The 26,043-nt window shown below is 38.1% G+C and overlaps 1 pseudogene; it reads right to left on the bottom strand.

Moving 5' to 3' along the window:
* Window positions 1–359: 359 nt before the first annotated feature.
* LOC100423516 (replication factor C subunit 3 pseudogene) lies at window positions 360–1,089 on the bottom strand (annotated as a pseudogene).
* Between the last annotated feature and the right edge of the window lie 24,954 nt (window positions 1,090–26,043).

The following is a 26,043-nucleotide window of genomic DNA, read 5'->3' as shown; positions in this document are numbered from 1 at the left end:
TCCAGGCCTTCTTCTATAACTACAGCACTACAGCCTGACTGGGTAAGCCTTAGAGGTAGACCAAGTAATAAAGAGAAGTCGCCTAGCCTAGCGGATTTTCTTTACCAATCTTGCAGATTTTGCCTTTTCTTCACTGCCAGTGAAACCATCTGAACAGAAAGTTTTCTTTTTCAGGACTTTCTGATTTTTGCCTTTACTAATAATGTAATTTCTTCAATAGAAATAGTTTTATATATAAGTTACACACACATATACTTATTATATATATAATATATGTACATTCTCAGTGAGTTTGGCAGTTTGTGGCTTTTAAGGAATCTATTTCATCTCAATTGTCAAATTTACATGCTTAGACTTATTTATAATATTTTCTTATGATCCTTTAAATGTCCATGAGGTCTGTAGTGATATCCCACTTCACACATAAGCAGGGCTTTTCTGAGATTTCTGCAGGACTTCTCTGCAAGTCTGTGAGTCGGTTGTGAAGGAAGATTCAGATCTTCCTTCTTGCACACAGTACATAACACATAGTAAATATCTCCAATGCTGGAAGCAGGCACACAAAGCACCTACTACAAATAGGTGGTATCTCATTAGATGTAGCACAAGATCAATCTGTAGGTGGACATACACTTTTCCATGGTTCTTTACAAGGCATGTTGAGCATCTTTAATGAGTTTGTCAACTTCTGTCAATAATACCATTTTAAAATATCTGAGAGTTTGTTTCAAGTTGCTGTGATTGAGCCACTGTTTTCAACATCTTCTGAATTACTACCTCATCAATATTTCCATCGTCGCTGGGATTAACTTCAAGGTGGTAATTACTTGCAATGGTGCTAATTTCAATTTTTTTAGATGGAGTCCTGATGGTATGATATTCAATTCTCAATTTTTCCACTCCAACACCATAAAGTTCATGTAGAACACACATAGCACTTGTCTTTTTTCCGGCACCTGATGGTCCATACACTTAAAGGTGAGGAAAGTCACCACCCTGCACCAGGTTGTACAGCTAGGCTGCCTGCTCCCTGTGATACTCCATCCATCCCAAGGAGTAGTGCTGGCACTTGTCCACCCAGAGGCTCATGAAAGCTTGAGTTCCTGAGGTCTGATAAACGAAAGTCCCACACACATATCTGTCTTTTTAATAATAACCATTCTGGCCAGTGTGAGATGGTATCTCATTGTGGTTTTGATGTGCATTTCTGAAGAGAGAAAACATAATGCTACTTTGGTACATGAAATTTGAATTCTGAAGGCAACTTTAACTCTGCAAAGTTACAATAGATTTGTAATATCTCATGTCTGCCTGCCCTGAAAGGTGAGACTACTGACTTAAAGTCACTTCCACTTCAAGGTGTGACTACAAAGGAAACTAGGGGACATATGCTAGCATTAGAAAAAATAAGTTAAACACTGATAATGAGCTTTTCTAGCTGAATCTGGCAGCCATGAGATTTTCTGTAGAGTCCAAATCCCACCTAAATCCCATTTGTCTTCTAATTCTTCTTTGCTTTCATTCCATTCTGACCACCAGTTTCCTGACTGTAATCGTCAACATGTAATACCTTTCCAAGTATCAATTTCTAAAATTATAGCTTGCTTTGTGATGATTACAGTTTAGAGGGATGTATCTTCTCTCCTTAACACTATTGGTCTGCAAATCACCATGTAGCAAAGGTTATTTCTTTGGGAGTTCTGGAGATGGCCAATTTCTTAGGGAGACATGCCCTAGTTTTCATGTGAAAATACCTCCCCAGCCTCATCCTAGATATCAAGATTCATATGGCCTGTGAGAGAAAGGAAGTCAGTCTTCACTCCACTTATACCTGTGAACCCAAAAGTATCTGAGACAGGTCTCAATCAATTTAGAAAGTTTATTTTGGTGAGGTTAAGGACACATCCATGATACAACATCAGGAGATTCTGATAACATGTGCCAAAGATCGTTGGGGAATAGCTTGTTTTTATACAACTTAGGGAGACATAATACATCAGTCAATTTATATAAGATTTACACTTGTTTGATCTGGAAGTGTGGGACAACTCTAAGTTGGGGTTTCCAGGTCATAGGTAGATTTAAAATTTTTCTGATTGACATTTGGTTGAAAGCGTTATTATCAATAGAAAGGAATGTTTGGTTTATAATAAGTGGTCATGAGGACCTAGGTTTTTTCATGGAGATGAAGCCTTCAGGTATCAGACTTCAGAGAGAAGAGATTGTAAATGTTTTTATTAGACTTAAAATCTGTGTTGATGTTAACACTGTTCAGCTTTTCCTGAATTCCAAAAAGGAGGACAGTATACTGAGGCATATCTGATCCCCCTTCCCACAATGGCCTGAACTAAGATTTTCAGGTTAACTTTGGAATGCCCTTGGCTGAAAGAAGGGGTCCATTCAGATGGTTAGGGACCTTAGAATTTTATTTTTGGCTTACCCACCCAAGTCCCAATGTATGATCAAAGTAGTAACAGAAGATAAGTAAGTAAAGCAGGCTGAACCACAAAAGAAGATCCCAGATGTAGGAGATCGTGATGAGACCTAGAGAGGACTGATTTGGGAGGACTAGTGATGAGCTAAAAAAACATGAGGAATACTCCTTGAGGATGGTAGAGTATGGTGGTAGGACATGTGCTTTTGACCAATGTACAATTCCAAGTTGCGGTATCTGTGGTCAAATAAAAAACTAGGTCCTCATCACTGGAGCTGATTAGAGAAATGTGAATTCCCAACTTTTCAAGAAGTCCCATAGGCCAAGGCAGGGCACCAGCTATAACCCTGGGCAAAGCAGCTCTCTCGAATTTAGGCACTTTCCAAAGAAGGCTAATAGATAAGAGCTATCTGCTGGAAGCACTCCCAGCATTTGGGAAAATAAATCCTTCAGTCCTGATAATCTGGGTGTCCTCTATAGTCCACCCCTTGCAATACTAGGATACAATTCTTCAAGTCAATTCTGGGAACAGTTACTGAAGGATCCCAGTAAGCCTCTCTTTCTGGGGAAAACTTAGAAAAAAAAGATTAACAGGAAAATATATGGCCCTTGCTACTATAGCTGGCCTTGAAGAAACAACTGACACTCATTGTGTGTCTCTCCCTTACTTTCGTTCTGGATTCCCTTCATCTTCAACTAACACATCCGCTTGTCTCGGTTATTTACCTTGCGGCATGATCCACCCCCACATGCCTAAGAAACCTGAGTCCCTGGTTACACAGGTTTCTTAGGCCAAGGCTGTTACACTTGTTCATTTGCCATGAAAATTTGGCAAGGATATACCTGAAAGGTGCCCAAGTGCATTGAGTACCAAATATATTTTCCCTGTCCCCATTATAACAGTATCCCTTTCTCCTTCTGATAATCATTATTAATTATCCTTTGTAAGATGATGATTCTTCTTATTTTCTGTTCTTCACTTTCCAAGAACTTGAAGTAACCAGCTGTTAGCCATAGTTTGTACTTCAATGGGAGTCCTCCTGTATCTTCCTAGTCGAAAGTGCTTCTCCTTGGTAACTAACATATTTAAGATTCCAGAATTTGGGGTACAGGAAACATAAATTCCCCTAAGGGAATTACTGAGAGTGAGAGTGAGCAATGTACTTCTGCTTCCATTCCCTGGTTCATAGAACAAGGTATTCTACCTATTTGAGACACCAGTTAAAGATTTTGCTATTCTTGCCTCTTGGATCCAGGACACTCAAAATAAATAAATAAATAAATAAATAAATAAATAAATAAATAAATAAAACAGTCCCTTACGTATGTTCCAGACTCTACCAGTAGAAGTTGGCTATGTTCTGCACCTCTTTTGGAATATAGTCTTTTTATCTTTTTACTCCCTTCTCAGACCCAAGATGACTCCAACTGGATTCTGTTGTAACTTAATCCTGGTCATTGAGCTTGTGGCCTGGAGGGGAGGTGAGGGAAGATCCTAAAAACGAGCTCCATGCTGTCATGAAGTTCACAGAACTTGCATCATCTTTAATTAAGGGAAGAGATATGTATAATATACACATCAAAATTATAGTAATATAATATTCTATGTTTTCTGTGTACATACTATTATTGGTGAGTTTTGTATTAGATGGTTTCTTATTGCTTGTTACCATCCTTTTATTTCAGGTTGAAAAACTTTCTTTAGCATTTCTTATATGAAAGTTTTGATATTGATGAAACCTCCTCAGCTTTTGTTTGTCTGGAGGGGGGCTGTTATTTCTCCTTAATATTTGAAGGATATTTTCACAGGATATGCATTCTAGGATAGAAGTTTTTTATTTGTTTTTCCTTCAGCACTTTAAATATGTCATGTCACTCTCTCTTGGCCTGTAAGGTTTCCACTGAGACATCTGCTGCCATACATACTGAATCATCTTTGTATGCTATTTGTTTCTCTTCTCTTCCTGCTTTTAGGATCTTTTTTTTATTCTTGTCCTTTGGGAGTTTGGCTATTAAATGTCCTTTGGGAGTTTGATTATTAAATGTCTTGATGTTGTCTTATTTGGGTTAAATCTGGTGTTCTGTAACCTTTTTGTACTTAAATATTGATATATATATCTAGATCTATAAACTTATCTGTTAATATCTTTTTGAATAAACTTGCTACTCTGATATCTGTCTGAATGACCTCTTTAAAAGCCAATAATTCTTAAATCTTCCCTTTCGAGGTTATATTTTAGGTCTTATAGGCATGCTTTTTTTTAATTTTGTTTCCTCTGAATCTATTTTCAAATAGCATGTCCTCAACCTCACTAATCATTCTGCTTGAATAATTCTGCTATTGACAGACTCTGATGCATTCTGTAGTACGCCAGTTGAATTTTTTAGGTCCAGAATTTCTGCTTGATTTTTAAAATTATTTCAATCCTTTTGTCAAATTTATCTGATAGGATTCTAAATTATTTCTCTGTGTTATCTTGAATTTCATTGAGCTTCCTCAAAACAGATATTTTGAATTCTGTCTGAATGGTCACATATCTCTGCCAGTCCAGCATTAGTCATTGATGCCTTATTTTATTCTTTTGGGGAGGTCTTGATGCTTGTGGATGTTTGTCAATGTCTGGGCATTGAAGAGTTAAGTATTTATTGTAGTCTTCAGAGTCTGTGCTTGTTTGGGAAGGCTTCTTGGCTTCTTGGGAAGTCTTTCCAATTATTCAAAGGGAATTGAGTCTTATGATCTAAGTCTTTGGGGTTTGGTGACTTTTACCCATACCCATTAACACTGCATCTCTTTCAAACTCACAGAAGTACCACCTGGTGGTCTTGGGTATGATCTGAGATAATTCCCCATATTACCAGACAATCTCTTCTCTCATTTCCCCCAAACAAATGGAGTCTCTCTCTCTCTCTCCTCATCCCAGAGCAGCTACACAAATGCTGCCCAGGAGTCAGGTCCTTAGTTAGAAACCTTAAGAATCTTCTTGGTGCTCTATTCTACTGCTGCTGAACTAGCATTCAAGCTGCAAAATAAATTCCTTCCCATTCTTCCCTTTTCTTTTCCTCAAGTGAAATGAGTCTCACCCCATGACAACAACTGCCCCAGGCCCATGGCAAGTACTGCTGATGTTCACTCAAGGCTCAAGTGCTCTTCAGTCAGTTTATGGTAAATGCTGCCAGGCCTGGGCTCTCCCTTTAGAGCAACGGGCTCCCTCTGGCCCAGGCCAGGTCCAGAAATGCCATCCAGGAGCCAAAGCCTGGAATTGGGGGTTCAGGAGTCTGTTTGGTGTTCTACCCCACTGTGACTGAACTGGTACCCAGGCTGCAAGACAAAATCCCCTTTATTCTTCCCTCTCCTTTCCTCAAGGAAGAGTCTCTCCCGTAATGGCCACCAGAGCTGGAAATGTGCCAGGACATACCTGAAGCCAGCATCACACTGAGTCTCACACAAGGCCCACAATAAGTACTACCTGAGTATTGCTGATGTTTATTCAAGGCCAAAGGGCTCTTCAGTCAGCAGGTGATAGATCCTGCCAGGATTGGGTCCTTTTCATCAAGGCAGTGAGTTTCTCTCTGGCCCATGGTGTAGAGCTAGAGCCTGGAATGGGGGCCTCAAAACTCAGCGTGGTACTTTTTTTTTTTTTTTTTTTTTTTTTTACTGTGGCTGAGCTGGTATCCAAGTTTCAAGACAAAGTCCTCTTTACTCTTCCCTCTCCTCTACTCAAGCAGAAGGAAGGAGTTTCTTTTGGAGCTGCAATCTGTACTACCTGGGGTTGGGGGAGGGTGACACCTTGGCAACCCCAGCTGGTGTCTCACTAAGCCACAGGCACCCCAAGTCCAGTGGCTCCAAGACCAGCACGGCACCAGGATTTGTCCATGAATTGCATTTCTTTTGGCCTAATCTGCCTTTCAAGTTCATTTAGGACCTCAAATTGCTTTAGCCTGAGGTGTCAGGGCTTATCAGAACTCAGATTCCAAACACAGGGATGGATGATTTGCCGCTGGTGAGGGCTGATTTAAATCCTTCCTCTGTGGGTGCCAGTTGGATTCTGCCCTGTGTTACTTTCCACTGTGACAGGCAGTATTGAGTTCCAGTGCAGAGTCCCACAATCACTGCGCTTTTCCTCCCTCAAATGCACAGATTCTCTTTCCCTACCACGTGACTGCTGCTGGGAGATGTGGGAGGGGTGGTGTCGGCAAGCGAAGACTGTCCTTCCTGCCCTATTTAGTGCCTCTTTTGGTGATATGAAGTTAAAACCAGGTACCGTGATTGCTTACCTGATTTTTGGTTTTTATGAAGGTGCTTTCTTGTGTGGATAGTTGTTCAATTTGATGTTCTTGAGGAGGGGGCGCAATCACTGGAGGGTTCTATTCAGCTATCTTGCTCCACCTCTTCCTAGACACTGCTGTCTTTGGGTTCTGTTAAATAGTGGTGAGAAAAGCAGCCTGACAAAAGAGTGCTCTGTATGCAGTTGGTTGTTAAGTGGGGTTGAGTATAGAGAGGAGGAAGGAAATAGTTTTTAGGGAAAGATAGTTTAGGGTTAAGGAAGAAGAATTTGGAAAAGCCTGGAGGTAAAATATCATGCAATGTTTGATAACATGTTTGGAGGTAAGGTAAACATGGGTAAAAAACAAAATGTAGGTGGTCTTCAAGGCTAAGGATATGTAAAGAAAAGCACACTATACTCATATAATTAAAACCCACGTAGGCAACACTAAGAAGTTTAGGCTTTCTCTTGAAGACCATGGAAAGATTTCAAAGTATTTCAACCAGAAAGTCACACTGGTTTAAGCATAGAGGGCTGTAGGACAGGACGTCAGATAGGAAGATCAATTAGAAGGCAGGGTAGTAACCCATATGTGAGAGAATTTGCTCCTTTATTCTATGTCTACACAAAATACAGCCTCTGGATGGAGAATGTGGCAAAGGAGCCCCTAGGATTTCTTGTGTATTTGGAAATGCTGTTTTTAGTATCAGACAGAAGACTTGCAAACACTTGTTTGGGATACTGCTTTGGCTTCTCTAAATGAAAAATTATTGTCAAATTTTAAGGCCTGAGAGTCATTGTCTTTAAAACACCAAATTGAATTTTCAAATACTGAATTAAAAATTCAAACAAAGTTTAAATATTTGGGTAAATTTTTACAATATATGGCAGTTGAAAAGAAGTCATCCTCAGCTCTCACAAGATTTTGACATCTAAAGTTTGATGTTATTATTTTAAAATGTACTTAAAATATTGTGTGTTGTAAAGCTGAATGAAATGTGAGATACCACCAGGCAGTCCCTGATTAAAACAAAGACCACTCCACCCGCGAGGGGTTGCAACAGCTCACCTCCGACCTCTGCACCTCTGCCTCCACACTTTCTGAAGTACCAATCTACACATGCTAAATCCCTGCTGAAAAATCTGTGATGGCCACACATTGCCCACCAGAACACATGGGTGAGTTCTACAAGGCCTTCCTTGGCTTGAAGGGGCCTAAACCAGTTAGGCATTCTATTGTGTTCCCTCTTGCTTATGCTTGTAGTATTCTGTTGTCCTGCCACACTACTCACGTCTATAACATGGTGACCCATGCCACCGTCCCATTCTTCCCATTTTGCCTGCATTTTAAGACTAATCTCAAATTTCCCTAAATGGGAAAACTTCCGGGAACCTCCCACTTAGACATCCGTATGCCTGTGTAGAAAATACAGGCAAGTACTAAGAATGACTTCTGAGGGGAATGGTGCAGATCAGCTCTAACCGAGGAGGAGGTGCAGGTGGATGCATTCCCACTGTGGTTACTCAGAGGCCGACTACCCACTTACACTCCTCAGCTACACTTTTGCAGGTCGGGTCCACTACCAACTAAAACTGCTGACTTTGATTCCACTAGTCAGCTTGCTCAAGGACAGAATGCCCAGACAGCCCTCTCTGCCAGCTGACAGCTTATCAAGTTTATCCCCCCAAAATATGTGTAAACAAGATTCACTGTGTCCTGATTGCCTGTATTTGCTTTTCTTCTTTCTCTTCTTTCTGTTAGCAATTCTGTATTTGATTTACTCACTCAAATGACAACTGACCTCCTCAAATGTGACTCATTTCCGTGAAGAAAAGCTAAATGGCATGTAAAATAACTTTCTAAAACTATCTGAATTATTTTTTATAATAACAAACACATGGTAAAACAGTACTGTCAGTATGTTTCTAATAAATTAATTAAAGAAAAGCTGCCGACTTGAAGTAAACACGTCAATTAGTTAGTTTGCATGATATTTTCTCTCAATATCCCTAATAAGCTCCAAATAGGAAATTTGCCTTGAGAAAATAAAAACAAAATTTAAAAAACAAAGCTCTGCAATTTGTAATTTCTTTAACTTATCAAGATTTTGTTCACCATTATATTTCATGTTTGCTGGTAGGAGAGGTATTACAATCAAGTGAAAAAAATGTGAATTTGGAGTTTAAATCGTGGCTGTTCCAATTGTGTAACCCTAGGCAAGATACCTAGCCCCTCATCAGAAGCTTCAATTTACTGATCAGTAAAATGGACACCATAATGTAAAACTTTATAAAGTTATTTTGAAGATAAATTGAAAGAAGCAATGTAAGTTCTTTGAGAACATGGTTGAAAGCAATTTTTGTCTCCTGTCATTGGCAGAATATTATCTGTTAAGCCACCCCCCTTGCTTACAGACAGTTTATGCATGTTGCTAAGAAAGATGCATTTCCTAAGAAAGATGGAAAGCTTTTGTAAACCGTACTGTGCTGTAGAACCCCTGGTCCAGGCTGAGGATGAATGAATTTATATAATATAAAGAATGACCACAAGTGTACATGTTCACACAGAGGAAAGGATGGGAGGAAGTCAAAAGCCCTGTGCTGCTCTGATACCAACCATTCTAATAACATTGGGATTAATAGGCCAAGAGAGCAAGTGATCAGCGTATCTTTTTATTTTTTAGACAGAGGCTGGAGTGCAATGGCATGATCTTGGCTCCCTGCAACCTCCACCTCCTGGGTTCAAGCGATTCTCCTGCCTCAGCCTCCTGAGTAGTTGGGATTACAGGCACACACCACCATGCCCTGCTAATTTTTTGCATCTTTAGTGGAGACGGGGTTTCACCATGTTGGTCGGGCTGGTCTCCAATCCCTGACCTTGTGCTCTGCTCTCCTCAGCCTCCCAAAGTGCTGCGATTATAGGTGTGAGCCACCACACCTGGCCTTTTCGTTTGTTTGTTTGTTTTGTTTTTTTGTTGTTGTTGTTCTGAGATGGAGTTTTGCTCTTGTTGACCAGGCTGGAGTGCAATGGCAAGATCTCAGCACACTGCAACCTCTGCCTCTCGGGTTCTAGCGATTCTCCTGCCTCAGCCTCCCGAGTAGTTGGGATTACAGGCGTGCACCACCACGCCCGGCTAATTTGTATTTTTAGTAGAGACGGGGTTTCTCCATCTTGGTCAGGCGGGTCTTTTAACATTAAAATGCTGAAGTGTTGGAAAGGAGAGTAGGGCACTGTTTTCCCCCATTACTTAAAACTGAATCTTTAAGCACCCTGTCAATAGATCTCTGGTGATAGTTTGGTAATATTAGTGCTGTTAAAAGTCTTTAAGTACCTTTAAGTATTTGAATGTTCTTTTAAAAACTAATAAAGAGCTCAATGAGTTAACTTTAAAGCAATTCTTTAGAATCTAGTAGATAAAACTAGAGAGTAACAGCAACACATTTAGCAATGAGACTAGATAGATGACAAATTTAAAGAAAACAGAAAAGACCAGAATTTTAAAGTTTGAAAGCCCTTAAAGATGTTATTAATTTAGTGCTATCATTTTATAGGTGAAGAAATAGAATCCCAGAACACTTAAGTGATTGACATAAAATCATAAAAAGTGAAAGTTGTATCTGAGATTTCCTGATGACTATTTAAATGATCAGTTACCAAAAAAAAAAAAAAAAGAAAGAAAGCAAATAAACCAGGTTTAGAAACTAGCTATGTATTTTTCTCTTATACAACACATTTCTCTGTCCCCAATAGCTAAATACTGAATATGTATATTTGAATATTTAAGTCTTTTTTTTCATTTTTATTTTATGTATCTTAAAATGTAGGCTATGTTTTTAATTGAGGCCTGGTTAGTTCCACTGATTATGGTGCCAGTGAGCTCAAGGGAATCAAGTGCGTAGGACACAGGGGTGGTGGTGGGGGATCCAAGTGTCCAGAGGGGGGATATATTGACAATGTAGCACAGGATCATCATTCCACATGGGCTGGACAAACTACTCCACCAATATAAAAGCAGAACCCTGGGATACTTCTAATGCATAACAGAAACCTAATGAAGGGAAGTTAATACAGCACATTCATCAACTTCCTATTGTTTATTAGGTAGGCTCAGAGAGAACATTACGTGCTATTTCAGGCAGAACCTTGTGGGGCATGTGCCCTTTAAATAGGTCAACAAGTGCTAGGGTTGGTCCTTAGCTCTGAGAATGCACAAATTAGATTGGATCTTCCTTTAGGGTGTTGAGACTCTGGAAAATGATTCTCATTGATCAAATGAATAATAAATGTATTTAAAATTAAAAAGGTGAAAAGAAAAATGCTGGCTATGGCATAATGATCAAAACTCTCTGGAATATATTAATGTAGAAAACAGAATTCCTCTGGATCCTGGATGTTCTGTGATTTTAAAACATTTGTTTTGAAATATATATCTATATGCCCAAACTGAAATTTAAAAGACATTAAGACTTTGCTATATTGGTTTCAGATTTTTCTATCCCTTCATATTGTAAAAAAATCTCAGACAAATATCTAAACAAAGAAACATCTAAAGCCACACTTCTATCTCTTCCCCAGCTTTCCCTGTGAGGACTTAATCATCATACTGAAATTAGTATAAATTATGCTCAAGCATATTTTTGTATCTCTACTACATAAGTATAAATCCATAGGATTAATTAACAATGTACATAAATTATATTCTAATACACATGCATTCTTTAAAGCTTTCTTTTTACTCTCACCTTTAAGTCTAGATATTTATACATGTTGATACAAAAAAATCTGTTTCATTTCTATATCAATTTTAATTAACCTTACAACTGAAAGATATGGGTTATTTCCCACTTTTCTACTACTATAATCCCTGCTACAATTAACGTTATTGTACATGTCTTTTGTGATACTTTTCTTTTTGTGCACATGTGTAAGAATTCTTCAGGCATGACGCTATTGCAGGATTGAAAGATGTTCTTCAACTTTGCTAAATATGCCCAATTGTTTTCCACAATAGTGGTACCAATTTACACTTCCAAAGTAAAAGTGCTATCATTCCCCCACATTTTTCTCAATGCATGGCACAGGTGGCTGAATAATGGACTTGCAAAGATGAATACATCTTAAGCTCTGGAATCTGTAACTATGCTACCTTATATTGCAAAAGGGATTTTGCAGATACTGGGCTGAGATGGAGAAATGGCCTGCATTATCCAGATGGGTCCAGTGTAGTCACAATTTTCCTCACAATAAAAAGTCAGGAAGTCAGAGACAGAGAAGGGGATGTGAAAATGGAAGCAGAGGTCAGTGAGAGATGAAGATGCTATGCAATCCTGCTGACACCTTCACTTTCAGCCTAGTGAGATTTTAGGCTTCTGACTTCCAGAAATATAAGGTAATGCATTTGTGTTGTTTTAAGTTATCACATTTTTAGTAATTTGTTGCAGCAGAAATGGGCCATTAATACACATGTTGTTATAAGGTTCAGTTTTTTGTTTGCCAAAATGAGGGATGTGATATTTGCAATTGCCTATCTACTATGAATTTAAGCCTCTTCTCATATGCATATTGGTCATTTCAATTTTTTTTCTGCACAAACTACTCTGTTGATTGTTATCTCTTTGATGATTTGAAGAAATTTTCTATACCAGAGTTTCTCAAACTCAGTATTATTGACATTTTGGGCCAGATAATTTTTTGTTATGTGGAGCTGTCTGTTATAGGATGTTTAGCAGCATCCCTGTCACCTACCAACTAAATGAAGGCAGCACCTGTCCCTTAACTTGTTTTAATGACCAAAAATGCCTCCAGAAATTACAAAATATTCCCAGGGGGACAAAATCAACCCCAATTAAGAACCACTGCTCTGTATTAACCTGTGCTGAATATTTTATATGCTAATCTATGGCCAGTTATAGGAATCAAAAAAAGAAAACTTTCTAAGACTGGTTTGATAAATATTTTATATTTTAAATATTCGTGCAGCCATTATATCAATCTTTCACTTTATACCTTGTCTACCTTATCTTTTCATGAAGGGTTACTCTATTCCAGTGGTCCTCACACGTCAACATGCATGACAGTCTCCTGGGGGGTTGTTAAAACTAGAATAGCTGGATGCTACCTATAGAGTTTCTGATTTAATATGTCTAGAACTGAGCCCCCAAATTTGCATTTCTAGCAAATTCCCCGAGAATGCTGATACCACTAGTCTAGGGACTATAATAAGATTATTTATCATAAAATTATTTCTTTTGTACCCACATCTAGGTCTCTCATTCTTCTAGATTTTCTTTTTGTGAATGATGTTAAGTAGGTTTCTAATTTTATATTCTTTTTCTCCCCATGGATAGGCAGTTGCATAGCACCATTTTCTGAACTGTCAACTCCTTTTAGTTTATTATACTATGATAGGTTTTTAGTTACTGACATTTTTAAATACACTTTTTATTTTAGAATAATTTTTTATTTACAGGAAAGTTGTGAAGACAGTGTGGGTAGTTCCTGTATAATTCCTACCCAGTTTCCCAACATTTTCCATTAGTATGCAACATTTGACAAAACTAATGAAACAATAGTGGATTAGTTCATTCTCGCATTGCTATAAAGAATTACCTGAGACTGGATAATTTATAAAGAAAAGAGGCTTAATTGGCTCATGGTTCTGTAGGTTGTATAAGAAGCATGATGCTGGCATCTGATTGGCTTCAGGGGAGGCCTCAGGAGTCTTACAGTCATGACAGAAGGCAAATGGGGAGTGAGGCATCTTACGTGGCAGGAGCAGAAGCAACAGAGAGAGCAAGAGAGGAGGTACTACACAGCCCCAGTCAGATTTCATAAGAATTCACTCACCACCACAAGAACAGCACCAAGGGACAGTGCAAAACCATCCCTGAAAAACACCTCCATGATCCAGTCACCTCCCACCAGGCCCCATCTCCAACACTGGGGACCACAGTTCTACTTCAGACTTGGGGCAGGGACACAGATCCAAACCGTATCATATAGCAATATGGCATTATTAAATAGAGTTCATACTTTATTCAAATTTCCTTAGTTTTTACTTAATGTCCTTTTCTTGTTGCAGAATCTACTCCAGGATATCATAATTACATTTAATTGTCATATCTCCTTAGACTCCTCTTGGTTGTGACAGTCTATCAGACATTCCTTATGTTTGATGACGTTGGCAGCATTGAGGAACACTGGTCATGTATTTTGTAGAATTTCCCTCATTTGAGATTTACTGATGTTCTTCTCGTGATTGCTCTGGAACTATGACTTTTTTTTTGAAGAAAGATTCTCATCCAGTCATATCAAGGGTACATACAAGCAACATGACTTATCCCTGTTCTGTTAACCTTGATCATTTGGTGTTTGTTAGGTTTCTCCACTGTAAAATTACTTTTTTTCCCCTTTCTATACTGTACTCTTTGGAAAAAGATTATTATGTGCAGCCTATATATAAGATGTAGGGAGTTAAGCCCTACATCCTTGAGGGCAGAGTGTCTGCAGAAAATATTTGGCCTCCCAAAGTGCTGGGATTACAGGCATGAGCCACTACACCCGGCCCTGATTTTAACTTCTTGGATTAAAGGCTGATTTAATTTATGTCAGTTCTTTATTTCTAATATGTTAATTTTAAGATTTCAGATTTCACTCCATACTTCTTTAGCGGCATCATTTTTGATATGTAATGCTTTCATTGTTATTTGTATAAAAATATCCTCTAATATCTATTAAGAGTTCTTCTTTAACCCATAAATTATTTAAGTATAAATATATAAGATTTTCTTAGTTGTAATTTTGCTATTTATTGATTTCATTGTTATCTGAGGACATGCTATTCTTGAGATTTTCTTTATGTATTAACTAATGTTAGACACAATTCTGTAAATGTCTAGTACTTCGAGCTTATTAATTCTGTTGTTCAAATATGCTATCTCCCTTCTAATTTTTATATTCTTGATCTATTAATTATTCATTAGGTATATTAAAATCTTGTACTATGAAGACTGTAAATTTGTTCATTTTTCCTAGTAATTTTTTCAATTTTGCTTTATGTATTTCAAAGCTATGTTGTTAAACATATACCCATTCTTCCTTTGCATTTTGAAATTTAACAACAATATGCATTGGTGAGTGTCAATTTTCATTTATTGTGTTGAGCCAGTTCTTTTTCTTCTTCTTCTTCTTTTTTTTTTTTTTTTGAGATGGAGTCTCATTCTGTCATCCAGGCTGGAGGTTGAGCCAATTCTTTCTGTAAGTTCATCTTCTCCTTCAGCTTCGGGAGATTTTCTTGATTTGTTTCTTTAATATTGTTCTCTCTATTGCCTTTCTCCTCTCTGTTTCTGGGGCTCCTATAACTCATATGCTGAAATCTTCTATAATGATGCTCTAATTTTCATATTTACTCCCTCTTTTTCCCTTCCTTCCTTCTTTCCTTTTTTTTTTTTTTCTTCATTCATTTCTTTAGTTTTATCTTAGGCCACCAGCACTTAACATTGAACACTTCAGTCAACCCATACTCAGTTCCACTTAATTCTGTGCTCTTTGACCTCTAGGCCTTCAACGGACCTCCCTTCTGCCTGAAACGCTCTCTGCTGCTCTGCAACTACATCTGGATAATGCCTACTGAACTTTGGGTTTTATTTTTCTGAGATAATCCCTTGAGTGGTAGGCATGTTATCCCTGAGAATATTTGCTATTACTCTTGCTTTTTCCAGGTGTCATCATCAGCCCCATAGCTACATGTACGAAACGTTTTGACTTGGGGGTTTCAAAACCAATAGATATTAGTTCAAATACAATCTTGAGCAACTTATAGGCTCAGAATTTTTATTTCTAAATAAATTCCTCCTTACCAGATGTTAAAACCAGAGGGACAACCTCCTTCTCTTTTACTTGTGTGACATATTTTATTATAGGTCTTCCTTCCACCAACAGTGTAAGTCCTCACTGAAGGACCCAAGCTTTACAAAGGGCCTTAGTTCAAGTTCCCCACCTATTCCAGGCCAAAGCCTTATCTTCTGTCACTATGGAAAAAATGAAACCTGAGCTTTTAAACTACTAGGATAATAAAACTCCACCTCAATGTTTATACATTTACAAAAATTTGGTTATATTTAATAAACTATTCTAAAGTTTTTAATAATTTTTCCAGAAACAGAAATCTAGGATAATAATTTCAATTGGAAAAAAGTTTATTTCAAGATAATCAAGGTTTCTGATTCAACGAACACCAGCATTGACATTGTTGGACCAACAATGTCTTAGTCTGATTACATGTCATCTCATTTAATATTCATAAATATATCTATGATATATAGGGACAGTTCTATTACTCAAGCAAAACAGCTGAACCTCACGGTTAAACTCTAAAGTCTAACTGGGAATTAGAATCAGTTCTACTGATTGCAAGTGGAGTCCATGTTACCACGCTTGCAAAAGCATACATTTAATTACAACAAAAATAACAGCTTGTATTTAGTGCGCATTTACTGTGTGCCAGATCATTCACATGCACCCCTCAATATTTTCCAAAATATTCTTATGATATGGCATTCTTATAAAATATAATTGTTTGAATTTTATGTATGAGGATATTTTATCTATTGGAGAAGAAACTCGTTTCAGTCAATGCAATAGTATGTGGTTGAGACTTTATTTGAATCCATTATGTTTGAATTTGTGCTTTTAAATACTACTGTGTTGACTTCTCAAACTGTCAATACTGTTTTTACTTTATTTTTTTTATTTGCATATGTTATTGGGGAACAGGTGGTATTTGGTTACATGAGTAAGTTCTTTAGTGGTGACTTGAGATTTTGGTGCACCCATCACCCTAGCAGTACACACTGCACCCTATTTGTATTCTTTTATCTCTCACCTGCTTCCCAGCCTTTCCTCCTGAGTCCCCAAAGTCCATTGTATCATTCTTATGCTTTGTATCCTCATAGCTTAGCTCCCACTTATGAGTGAGAACATAAGATGTTTGGTTTTCCATTCCTGAGTTACTTCACTTAGAATAATAGTGTCCAGTCTCATCCAGGTTGCAGCAAATGCCATTAATCCATTTCTTTTTATGGCTGAGTAGTATTCCATCATATATATATATATATATATATATATATATATATATATACACACACACACCACAGTTTCTTTATCTACTCATTGACTGATGGGCATTTGGGTTGGTTCCATGTTTTTGCAATTACAAATTGTACTGCTATACACTGTGTGTCCAAGTATCTTTTTCATATAATGATTTCATTTCATCTAGGTAGATACTGAGTAATGGCATTGCTGGATCAAATGGTAGTTCTACTTTTAGTTCTTTAAGGAATCTACACACTGTTTTCCATAGTGGTTGTACCAGTTTACATTCCCACCAGCAGTGTAGAAGTGGTCCCTGTTCACCACATCCAAGTCAACATCTACTACTTTTTAAATTTTTTGATTCTGGCCATTCTTGCAGGAGTAAGGTGGTATCACATTGTAGTTTTGATTTGCATTTCCCTGATCATTAGTGATTTTGAGCATTTTTCTATATGTTTGTTGGCCATTTGTGTATCTTCTTGTGAGAATTGTCTATTTATGTCTTTAGCCCACTTTTTGATGGGATTGTTTGTTTTATTTTTATTTGTTCGAGTTCATTGCAGATTCTGGATATTAGTCGTTTGTCAGATGTATACATTGTGAGTTTTTCCCCACTTTGTGGGTTGTCTGTTTACTTCTGCTGACTGTTCCCTTTGCCATGCAAAAACTGTTTATTTTAAGTCCATCTATTTACTTTTGTTTTTATTGCATCTGTTTTTGGGTTCTTGGTTATAAAATCCTTGCCTAAACCAATGCCCAGAAGGGGTTTTCCAATGTCATCTTCTAGAAATTGTATAGTTTCAGGTCTTAGATTTAAGGCCTTAATCCATCTGGAGTTGATTTTTGTATAAGGTGAGAGGTGAAGATCCAGCTTCATTTTCCTACATGTGGCTAACCAATTATCTCAGCACCATTTATTAAAAAGGGTGTCCTTTCCCCCACTTTATGTTTTTGTTTGCTTTGTGGAAGATCAGTTGGCTATAAGTATTTGAGTTTATTGCTGGGTTCTCTATTTTGCTCCATTGGTCTATGTGCCTATTTTCATACCAGTACCATGCTGTTTTGGTGACAATGGCTTTATAGTACAGTTTGAAATCAGGTAATGTGATTCCTCCAGATTTGTTCTTTTTGTTTAGTCTTGCTTTGGCTATGCAGGTTCTTTTTGGTTCCATATGAATTTTAGAATAGTTTTGTCTAATTCTGTGAAGAATGACGGTGGTATTTTGATGGGAATTGCGTTGAATTTGTACATTGCTTTTGGCAGCATGGTCATTTTCACAATATTGAATCTACCTATCCATGAGCATGGGATGTGTTTCCATTTGTTTTTGTCATCTATGATTTCTTTCAGCAGTGTTTGGTAGTTTTCCTTGCAGAGGTCTTTTACCTCCTTGGTTACGTATATTTCTAAGTTTTTTGTTTTGTTTTGGTGTTTTGTTGTTGTTGTTGTTTGTTTTTGCAGCTATTGGAAAGGGGTTAAGTTCTTTATTTGATTCTCAGTTTGGTCACTGTTAGTGTATATAAGAGCTACTGATTTGTGTACATTAATTTTATATCTGGAAACTTTGCTGAATTCTTTTATCAGTTCTATGAGCTTTCTGGAGGAGTCTTTAGGGTTTTCTAGGTAAATGATCATATCATCAGCAAACAGCAATGGTTTGATTTCCTCTTTACCAATTTGGATGCCCTTTATTTCTTTCTCGTCTGATTGTTCTGATTGTATGTTGAAGAAGAGTGGTGAGAGTGGGCATCCTTGTCTTGTTCTCAGAGTGAATGCTTTCAACTTTTCCCCATTCAGTATCATATTGGCTGTGAGTTTGTCATAGATGGCTTTTATTAGATTGAGGCATGTTCCTTGTATGCCGATTTTGCTGAGAGTTTTAATAATAAAGGGGTGCTAGATTTTGTCAAATGCTTTTTCTGCATCTATTGAGATAATCGTGTTATTTTTATTTTTAATTCTGTTTATGTGGTGTATCACATTTATTGACTTGTGTACGTTAAACCATCCCTGGATCCTTGGTATGAAACCTACCTGATTGTGGTGGATTATCTTTTTATATGCCATTGGATTCAGTTAGTTAATATTTTTTGTTAGGGATTGTAGCATCTGTGTTCATCAGGGATATCAGTCTGCAGTTTTCTTTTTTGGTTATGTCCTTTCCTGGTTTTGGTATTAGGGTGATACTGGCTTCATAGAATGATTTAGGGAGGGTTTCCTCTTTCTCTATCTTGTGAAATAGTGTCAATAGGATTGGTACCAATTCTTCTTTAAATATCTAGTAGAATTGTGTTGTGAATCATCTGGTCCTGGACTTTTTTTTTTTTTGGTTGGTAATTTTTAAATTACCATTTCAATCTCGCTGCTTGTTATTGGTCTGTTCAGGGCATCTAATTCTCCTCTTGAATTCTTTTTCAGGTAAATCAGGGATTTTTCCTTGGTTTGGGTCCATTGCTGGTGAGTTAGCGTGATTTTCTGGGGGTGTTAACAAACCTTATTTTTTCATGTTACCAGAGTTGGTTTTCTGATTCCTTCTCATTTGGGTAGGCTCTGTGAGAGGAAAGGTCTAGGGCTGAAGACTGTTCACATTCTTTTGTCCCACAGGGTGGTCCCTTGATGTAGTCCTGTCCCCCTTTTCCAATAGATGTGGCTTCCTAGAGCCAAGCTGCAGTGATTGTTGTCTCTCTTCTGGATCTAGCCACCCAGCAAGCCTACCAGGCTCCGGGCTGGTACTGGGGGTTGTCTGCACAGAGTCCTGTGATGTGACCCATCTGTGGGTCTCTCAGCTGTGGATACCAACACAGTATTTGGGGTGTCTCCTGGGTCCTGCAGGAACAATCCACTTCTTCAGGGGGTCTGTGGGTCCTCTCAGGTTTTGTGATTTATTCCTGCAGACAGTCTGGAGCAGAAATTCACAAAGCAAGCCTCCACACACTGCTATGTCTGTCCAGTTGGAGCTGTAATATAGTACTGCCTTCCATTTTTCCTGATCTCCTCATTTATTAATACTGCTATTTTTAATTTGTGAATTTACTAGAGTCAGCTATTAACACAAACAGAATTCTTTAATTTGACGTGAAACTATTTTCTGACAAATTTTGCTGAATAGTGTAGGAAGATGTAATTCAACATGATTAAATGCATACTATATTACTATGCTCAAATGTCGCCATTTTTTTTTCTGATTTAGCCATATTATTGTGTTATGACAAGTGAGGAGGAGGTGAGTGTAGGAAGGGGTGGTTAGAAAGTTTATAAACAAAGAGTATATCAAAGGTTTTGTTATTTTTATTCGATCAATCCCTATGTGAACTTAAATATGGAACACATAAGATACTTTGTGTAGCTCAAAGTTTCTAACAGAATAAGAAGTTCAGAGTCGATATTAAAGGATTATCAATAAAAATATAAGTGGAAGACTATCAGAGTTACATGTGAAAATTTAGATACTAGTTGCTTGATAGTGTCACTGCTTTGACAAAAACAACATTTTGGGGGATTTCTGAACAATAGGTAGAATCGCCACAAGTCTGTGCCTTTGTCTAAGAACTGATAAAAGTATTGAAGGGGCAATGAAATCAACAATCTAACATGAACAGAAAATGTGCCTTTATAAAATCCCGAATGGCAGCCAGTACATTAAGCATAATGAAAACAATGCAGGATTTGGGGCCAGATGACCTGGATTTGAAGTTAGTCTCTATCATTTGGTAAATGTGTGAGATTCTGTTGGCTCATTCTTTAAATGAAGATCATGGAATCTATCATGTTAAGTTTAGGCTGTTAAAGATGAAGAATTTTAATAGCCTATGATCCAACTTGAACCTGATAAATGGGAATTACTACATTATTATTGTTTTATATAGAGATAAATATGAATGAAAAATGCTTTTCTGGATTCTGGGTCACTCTTTTTGAGATTCAGTCTTATTTTCCCCTGGCTAAAAAGCACAGCTTCTGCAGCAATCTGACTTGGCAGGCATTACAATGTACAGAAGGAGAAACAAATCCCCACTCAAAAGGCTTTCTTCAGTCTAAAAATAAATGTTCCCTTACCTGGCCATTGCTTTGTCTCTAACCTATTCGAGAATCCCTGCCTCTTGCTCTGTGTGGCAAGCTGCACCTGCTCTGTGCTCCTGTTCAATCGTCGGGGACTAAAAATAGGAAAAGGTCTCCTCTTTAATATGATTTCCAGATGTGCTCAAAAAACTTAGCTGCATCAGGAGCCAAAATTCTTGCCATTGATCAAGCCAGACACCTCTTATGTTCTGCTGTCTAAACTGAAATGAAGTCTTGGCATAAGTTATATGGAATATTGATGGGGAACAAGAGGATGAAGAGGTGATAACTTTAAAAAGCTTTGACGATACCTATTTTGATTATATCACATGAAAATACGGGCCCCAAAGAAACATATATTGAACATATATTGAGTTTTGACAATGAACAGGCATTGAGACTCCACTAAGTGCCAGACCCTGTGCCAAAGATGTGGACATTATGCACCCATGGAAAGATGGCTAATGATGCGAGGTAACAGAATACGGGAAGTGCCTTGGGAGTCTACATTCAAGGAAAACAATGAGAGGAAGTTCTGTCTCAGCTGATTATCATAATTTCACATACTATATTGTGAAAATTGCACCTTGCACGTGGTTCCCTAGCCAAGGAGACAAGTCGGATGATAATCTACCCTGTACTTACTCACCAATCAGGACACTCTAACTCGGGGCTGAGTTTACCCAAATGAAGGGAAGCTTTTCTCTAAGTCTCACAAGGAGTAACACTGGCAAATCAGGTATCCATTTCATTGGCTCTCTCATTCATTGATCAATATTTATTGTATTTGTGTATTAACCTAGATTTCTTCCCTGCCTTTGATAAACCAACAGGCCCATGATCAGGAGGTTCAGTAGAAGGAACTGGCCTCCCATCTAGGAATTTTCTTCATTTAATATGTCCTAATCATTCTCTCTCTCCTTGAGAGACACACACTTATTTATGTAACATCTCCATCAAATAAATAATTGGAAATAGAGAAAATTTTGTGTAACAGCAACTCCCTACTATATGGCTCTTTACAGTGTACATAGCAGGTTCTCATAAACTGCCTTTTTGATCCTCACAATAATTAGTGGGAAGGCCAGGATGAGTATCAACATCCCATTTGACAGTGAGTGAGGCTCTGAAGATAACTCTAGGTCCCAGATATAGATAGGCTCAAGGATGTCTATTGCACATACATCTTGGCAATTAAAACAATGGTTTTCCTGTTTATAACACAATTTTGACACATTTATAAATGTCTGATTCAAAAATGTCTCCCAGGTCAGAATACCCTCAACAAATCAGCCAAGATAAAATGGCCTTTGACATCACTCACATCCCCATACATGAAATTTAGCAAGTAAAATCTTTATACAGATTTTTAATCAGATTAGCAGATGGATTAACAGATGATGTATGAAACAGATTAAAAATTTAGAATTAAAATATTGATTGTCAATACAGAATCAGATCAATACTGATCTGTTTTCAGATCAGTCTTATCTGGGGAAAAGTAAGACTGATGTGAAAATTCCAAAATCATTCTTCCAAATTAAATAATTCATCTTTGTCAGCTCTTAATCCAGTTGATGTCAGAAGATAACAGTCTGCACAATGACCTTGTTTTCCCACAGTGCCATGGCACACCGGTGGCAGGATTCACTACTGACACTCTCAGCCTGAACACTAATCCCGTGAAGCTTCTGACCAGCTCTCGGTTCTGTTTCTCAAATATCCTGAGGGATTTCAAAGTCTAATTAGTCTTGAATGTGAATGTGAACAAAGAATAGCCTTTGGTGACTTGGCCAGCTCTTACCTCTTCTCCTTGCTCTTCACATTGTCTTACCCTTTGATGTGACCAGATTCGTCTTCTCAAAGCATGATACATGGTTTTCATATTAACTCTCCGGTTCAAAACCTCCATGACCTTATTGCCAATTGCCTATAATTAAAGAAAAAGGTCCTTAGTTTGGAATTTAAGGCCTCCCCAGTGTGGTTCCAAGCTCCATTTCAGTCCATTTTTCTCACAGTTCCTTCACAAATACACAACTATTGTCATTTATGCACATACCCATGCCCCTGCTAAAAGAAGTGTACACATCTTAAATACTCTTCTTTCTTTCTCACAATTGCATGTACAAAGTCTACTAGTGTTGCACCTAAATGATGTCTCCACAAAAAAATTCACTGATTTCTTTTAGCTGGGAATAATCACACATACCTCTGAACTTTCATGTATTCTAAGTGTTCCCATCTTAAGTATCTTTTGCTTTTTGCTTGGTATTGTCTACTTCAGAACATAACCTTTCTGAGGGTAGGGGGTCTGTCATACTTTATTCCTTTGACGTACTACCTGATATTTATAAATTTTTCACAACAAATTGGTAAATACAGTCATCACTACTCTGCATTTTGCCTTACTCCTCATTGTAACAGAATAATTTTCACTCTAGGGTCTCAGGGGAAGTAGAATCTTTCTACAGCTCCCTGTTATTACTGATTCCACTTCTTAGTGGAAACCCATTTAAGTTAACAGTTTATCTGAATGCACACATGGAGGGCCATCAGAGCTTCCAGCTATGGCTGAAAGGTCTAGGGAAAGTTTGTTTCCTTGGCAGCTGTAAGGAAGGGACATTGTTTATTGAGCTAGGAAAGCAAGAGCTTCACTAAGAGAATATTTATATGCTCTACCCTAATGAATTTGTGCAGTTCATTGCATTTTTCAGTATAAAAATAACATTTTATTTTGTAATTTGCATACTAAATTTGGACTCTATTTGTACACTGTTTACAAGGTAAGAAACAAGCATGCTGACTAACAATTGCTATGTCCTGGGAAACTATATCAAAATGGATCTGGAGACATAAAAACAGGTGGAACATGTAACAGGATGGTATGGGGATGCTCCAGTGGAGAACCAGCTTCCAGCTCCTCATCTCAGCAGGACAGACGTGTGACACTCACTGCCAAAGACCAACCCAAGGCAGAAAAGCTCAGAAATCAAAGCTCCTGGGGCAGCAAGGTAGAGTTTAAAATAAATAACTGTGGGAATAAGTGATTTTGGTTATTAGGGGACCTGGCTGTTGATAGTCTCTCACCAATCTAAAATGTGACTTGGTCATCATGAATCATATTATTTGTGGCCACATATTATTTGTGGCCACGTGTAACCTTCACTTCCATGCCAGAGCTATGCAGTGTGTCACCTGTGAAATGTAGCACACACTCAACCATCCTTGGCAAATGGTATTTTCTATTGAATTGTAATCCAAGCAGGCTTAGAAATTCTGCCTGATGCTTTTTCCTCCTTTTCTTCTCATTTGAGGGAATGACACTTTTAGCGAAGAATCTCTGCTGATTGTCTGTTGTTTAGAAAGAGTGAGCTTACCTTTCTCTGAACATCTGCTATCTAACAATCACTTTGGGAAGTAGGTTGTTTCATCCCCATTATACAGATTAAAAACAGCTCAGAGAGCTTAATTCCTGGCTCAGGGCCCTTCAGGTGGTAACTGGCAGAGCTAGGATCTGAGTCTGGGCAGGTCTGTATAGTTCCCTTGACTAAGCTTACCCCAGTACATAACCATACCTCTCTCCAGTGATTGGTGAGCTCTCTGGAGCCCTACTTCCTGCAGATGAAACACTGGCATGATCAGACTGTTTTGGTGCGGTTACAAGATTAAGCAAACAAAAATACAGACAAATAACAAGTAACATTTAGTATAACCATGTCACAAGCAGTATTTGTGTCCTGTATTCTGTCTGACAAGCCTATTTTAAGGAGGATCTTTGTTAAATTACCTTATTCACTGTACCCCTAGAAGACATCCTGGCTCTTTCTTTTAGATGGAACTAAAAAGCTACTTCTGTTTATTCATTCCTTAAGGGAAATGGCCAGAGCTGAATAATTTCTGAACCCACCATTAGTGCTTGGCATGAAACTTCGTATATCTAGAAGTAGTAGACAAATAGGCAGTGAATAAATTTCCTAAAGTTAAGATAGACAATCTTACTTACATGTGGTAAAATCACTCATAATGATGTTTAGATCAGCAAGATAGGGTATTAGTAATGGGTAAGAAGAAATAGAAATAAAAGGAAAGGGTAGTAATGAAAATGAGTTTGGAACAATGAATATAAAAATCCAAATAATGAAGATTTGCTGTATATAGGTAACAGAGAAGCATATGGTTCTACCACAAGCTGGCTTGGGCACCTTGCCTATTTCTCAACCTAGAAATGTGAATAGTTGTAAATAGGAAAAATCCTAGCATCCCCTTGTTTCCCCACCGCCAGGGCTGCAGACTTAGTCTTGACCAAGCTTAGGGACAAGCCTGACTTGGGAGGGCACCTGAAAAGCCCGGTTTCATTTTCTGGTAACTCAGCCTCACCCCAGAGGACTGCTGCCCTAGATTTGGACATCGTATCCTGGTTTTGACATCATGGAAAGTACTCATGGTCTCCTAAGACAGAGACACTTGAACTCACTCTCAATAGTCCCATTAGGGACTAGATTCTATTCTGGAACCCAGTGGCAGCACCTAGCTCCCTTCTCCAACATGTCTTTGTTTCACTTAACAGCCTGGATATCATCATGTTGCTTTGTGTACTCCTATTTCCTTACTCAGGTTATGAGTTAAGATATTTTATCACCCCCTTTGAGTAACACTCTTTAGTAGATAATAACTCTGCTCCACCTAGATCTGTTTGGATCCTCTATTGTCATTTTTGTATGTACACACACCATTCAATATCCCTTTGCTTTCAATTGATACAACATCCATTTCAAAGAGAACTGTCTGCAGACTTTCATAGCCCCATGAACTCACAGCAAGAAAAGACAGAGTATTTAGGAATTTATATTCTCCCCTTGTCTTGGGCAGCCTACCAGGTTCAGGAATATGTAAACCCAATCTCCTATTCCTTGGGGTTTCCTTGGGGCATAATTTCATGGTGGCATAGCTCACACTTCAGAGTTTCCCTGTGGGATGAGGCTGAAAACTACCTTCTGTGGGACTCTGCTTGGCTTCCTTCCTTTCCTTGTTTCCTGCACTGCTTTACTGGTTCCCTCTAAAAGCACTCCCTTAATAAATCATTGCAAATAAATCCTTGCTTAGGTTCTACTTCTAGGAAACCCAACCTAAGGCACCCTACACCATACCTGTTGCCCTCTTGTTATGGAATTGGACTAGTCCAGAATCT

Source organism: Macaca mulatta, chromosome 2 (assembly GCF_049350105.2).
Source record: "Macaca mulatta isolate MMU2019108-1 chromosome 2, T2T-MMU8v2.0, whole genome shotgun sequence".
Lineage (NCBI taxonomy): Eukaryota > Metazoa > Chordata > Mammalia > Primates > Cercopithecidae > Macaca > Macaca mulatta.
Note: the sequence above shows the minus strand (reverse complement) of the source record. Positions and strands in the feature narration are given on the sequence as shown.